At 35.8% G+C, this 4,322-nt stretch overlaps 1 long non-coding RNA gene across 1 annotated transcript; it reads left to right on the top strand.

Moving 5' to 3' along the window:
• Window positions 1-373: 373 nt before the first annotated feature.
• LOC142950202 (uncharacterized) lies at window positions 374-3,703 on the top strand. Its single transcript, XR_012954139.1, has 3 exons — window positions 374-654; window positions 966-1,119; window positions 3,347-3,703. It is a non-coding gene; the product is annotated as an uncharacterized LOC142950202 (long non-coding RNA).
• The last annotated feature ends 619 nt before the right edge of the window (window positions 3,704-4,322 follow it).

Below are 4,322 nucleotides of genomic sequence, written 5' to 3'. Positions count from 1 at the left end.
GGATTTGTCCTTGAAAGGATTTTAAAATTTAACTCGGATTTCCAAGAGTTTACTGATGTTGATAGTAGTGTACAGATAAGTTACCTTGACAGATTCCAAGTGCCCATTTTCTACCTGTTGCAAGAGAAGTCTGTCTTACTCGGTACATTTTCATATATATTATTTGGGGTTATGTGTACATCTTGTCAAATTTAGTTTCGAAGAATGTCATGGAAATTAGTCAAAATTTCTGCTTTGTTCGGCTTTGCTCTTAGTTCTCTTTTCAGCCTACAAAGGAACCGTTTGTATAGGATGGATTGAGACCGCTCCTCGATAAGAAAGTTCCTGAAATATTTGAGGAACTCCAAACTCAGGCCATTGTTACAGAAAAAAACAGGCTGAAACTTGTCAAAGTTTGCGTCTCTGACTTGGTGGAGAGGCACGGATTGTAAGTTTTACAGTTTATAATAAGAGTGATTAAACAAATATGCTCACTTTCCACGATTGGACTTTTTAAATCATGTACAGCACATGTTTATTGTATGTATGTCTGCGAACAGGTGGATGCTGTCCATAGAAGGCCGTGTGGTAATCACATATTTACCTCCCATGCCAGATTTCACAACTGCCCTGGCCCTTGAGTATCAGGTGGAAGCAGCCACAACGTATACAAAGGTATTGTTATAAATTCTTATGTACATCACGTTTCTTTGCATTTGCATTACCTGCATTTCTCCATTAAAGTCTGCTTGTAGCATTGACCAGGTAAAAATCACCGTACTTGCATTTAGGTGGCATTTGCGGACAATACAAGAATAGGACTTCTTACAATCAGCATCTATTTGATTTTGCTGTAAAAACCGTTTGCCCAATTATTATCTAAAAAGAGTTTGATCGTTGTATGACCTTGTTGATATGCCCTGAAAAGACTGATGAGCTTGGTGGTTCTAAATATTAACTTTCATTTGTATTGGGTTCCTTGTCAGGGTAAATCCAGACTCCAGCAAATGCAGTGCCAAGGTCAAGAAAAGAATGGAAAGTGGAAGACCAGTAAAGCGCAAGACATCAGATATGAACCAACGCGTCAAATCCTTCATGAGGGACTTCACTGCATTTGACTGGCAGAATAACCAGATGGAGGTGAGGCTCTTATAATAACATGGCCTTTAAAGAGTTCCCTATTGTGGTATTTATCCATGAAGGTTTGGTTTTTATTTGTCAAAGTTTTGAAATATTAGTCTCTTAGATAATGTTAAAGTTAAATCTGCTTTCAATGTGTCCTTGATACTTTAAATAATATATCCAGAACACACATTGGACAGTTTTCAATGGAACTAATTTCCACTGAAGAAATAGTCATTGTCATGTAATGTCAATTTCAAATGGGATATTTTGAACCGTGTGCAGGCATAGATGTCTGTTTTCTGCCCTTCTAGTCACAAAAAAGACCAATATGTGGCTATTAATGGTATAAACGCAATCTGGCATTCAACAAAAATAATATAAAATGGACGTAAAACTTTTACTGCTAATATATCACTTCAGATAAAAAAGGAGACGACAGGAATTTCCATCAACTAAACAGACATGATGCTGCAAATTGCTTTCACAATAAATCCCTCTTGTTTTTCACATGCAGTCTAGTGCACATGCAGTCTAGAATTTAACAACGATATGATTTAGTAGAACAAATTACATTTAACAGATCTATTCAGGTCTGATGTTGACCAGCTGGGGTAGGATTGAAATTGCCAGTTGGTTTTCTTCCGAGTGTGGTTCTGAAAATACACAAGTTTATTCCCAAATCAAAAGATTTCAAAATTATGGCCATTCATACAGGTTTTTTTTACCATGGATTTTGTATGTAGAGACATTATACCTAGCCCAAACAAAAACAAACTATAACAACTAAATGCAAAAACTAAAACTATTCATTTCTGACAAACTGAAACTAAGCTAAAACCAGCAAATACTCTGAATGCTAACTAAAACTATGAAATTGAAAAGTCAAAACTAATATAAAATATACTTAATTTAAAAACTATTACAACCTTGCTCCACACAGAACAGAAATAATTTGTGAATAAAAGATTAGACTTTTTGTTGCATATGAGCGTGGAAAAAGGAACTGTATCTGATCATTTAGACCGATTTTATAAAGTAATTTGAATAGATATTTTAAAAAATATATATATACGTATATATATATATATATATATACATGTATATTGTCTAATGGCATAGAATTGAATGGAGTATTGTGTAAGATCAAAAGTTTTATATTGTATCTGCTAGATTTCCCAGCATGCAACAGCAAAAACAAACAATTGAATGTAAGTAAGTAATCGTAAACATTACCACCACTAAGTGTCCATTACATATGTTAAACTCTGTCCAACAATAGTAAAATTTAAGAAATCTGTAAAATAACACTCATAAACTCTGAATTGAGTTTTATTACTATTGCACGCTGGAAGTTAATCTGTCAGAATGTGGCTTTTTCTGATGCCATATACTATTGAACTCATCTGCGCTAACTGTGTCAACAGGTTTATATGCACTGTAAATCTGCATATATACATGTAGCATATCAGTAACCAGAGCAAGCGTGGCTTACTGATTTTAGCTCTACAGATAAAAGATGATGTGGCCTCGTTTTTTTCTTCCGTGTTATTTTATCCATGTGTGTCTGTTTGAGCGAACTTCAACTTAAAATATTTAGATAACTTAGAACTGATGAACTGGTGGCAGTGAGAGAACAGGCATGCACACAGACAAAGCAGAGTTCCTCCTCACAACAGTATGTGAGTTTTACTAAACCTCCAATTTTCACACTGACTACACCAAGACGCGTCGCTAAAACGCGTCACCTGCAAAATCATTGCATTCCTTTCATACACCGTGCGCACCTTAGATAAAATATTCTCAACTTTTCAGCACCAGGTGCGGAGTCGCACTGCTTGTCAATGTCACAATTGACAGAGGCAGCCAATCAACTCAAGCAAGATGCAGGCTTTACTACTTTACCACTGACTTCCTGTTTTTATGCCAGTAGATGTGGTTGGAATGGACATTGCTCGCCTGGTAGCAAAACCTTGTTTATAATACAGTTCAGGCATCAGTTTGCTGGAAAGGGCCGACTGTAACCTAGGTGTATGTAACCCCCCCCCACGCCACAACAAAAAAATATATACACCTGTCCCCACACTGGTGACTCCACCCCATGAATGCCAGATTGCCTTCACACCACTAAAGATATATGTGGGACATTGATCTCCCACAGGTCAAATAATATTCCTTAATCCCTGCTTCATCCACTCAAATGAAGTTAATTTCTTATTTGCTATTGTTTTTGTTGTTTTTTCAGGGATCTGCTATTCATTTTGCACTGTGGAGCTGATGGACTGAATAGTGATGGACTCACTAAGAGGCAAGGAGCCACAGACTACTTTGCTCAGTGAAGTCACCTCAGTTCGTCCGTGGAACAGGGTGAGCTCTCTTTGTATGTAAAGGGAAACAGTATTATTAAGATGTTACTATCATTGTTTTAAATGGAACTGTCACTGATGCATATGATTGGTTCAATTTCTATAAAATATACCAATTGTTAAGTATGAACTGCACTGTATACTAATGTGTATAGTACACTGTTTTTGCAGTTAGCATTAAGGTTTTCATGGAGATGTAATACTTTTTTGTGTGTTATTTGTGTATTATATCTACCCAGAAGTAAATGCACAAAAGCTCTCAAAAAGAGATTTAATACTTAAAAGTTGAGAGACAGCTAGAGTTACTTTTTAAGCTGTCTACCTCAAACTCCTCCTGTAGAGTACATGTTAACTGTCACAGCACTTGGTTTATTGGCCCCTTCTTACTGTGGCAATTCCTCTACACTCTTAATGTTTAGTAAGATCGGTGGATTTCAGGGGAATGAATTAGTTTGGCACCATTTTTGCATTTGGTTTTGTGTATTCAAAGTTTTTTTAAATGTGTTTTATGCAAGAATGTGTGTAATATATTTACCAAATGGTGCCTTTTCAATAACAGAACATATCTAAAATTGGCAGAAGAAAAGGCCTCATATTTTTGTGTTTTTGTTATCGCCACGGTTTCAAATGTTGCAATATTCATGTTTTTGGATATTAATATCCATCGTTTTGTGATTGTAAATGTTTAGAGATTACAGCTCTTGTCAGTTATGCACATTTCAGAAGAAGATAATTGTCATTGGGTTATCAAAAGAAAACAAAATTCCTAGTGCATTGTTTGTTGAAGCCATGGTATACTCGCAAGCACAGGAATAATGTTATCCTTGCTACTGTTCAACAATTAAGAATAAATTG

This window comes from Anarhichas minor, unplaced genomic scaffold (assembly GCF_050575085.1).
Source record: "Anarhichas minor isolate MPS153535 unplaced genomic scaffold, ASM5057508v1 ptg000015l, whole genome shotgun sequence".
Lineage (NCBI taxonomy): Eukaryota > Metazoa > Chordata > Actinopteri > Perciformes > Anarhichadidae > Anarhichas > Anarhichas minor.
This window is presented reverse-complemented; position numbering and strand designations above follow the sequence as displayed.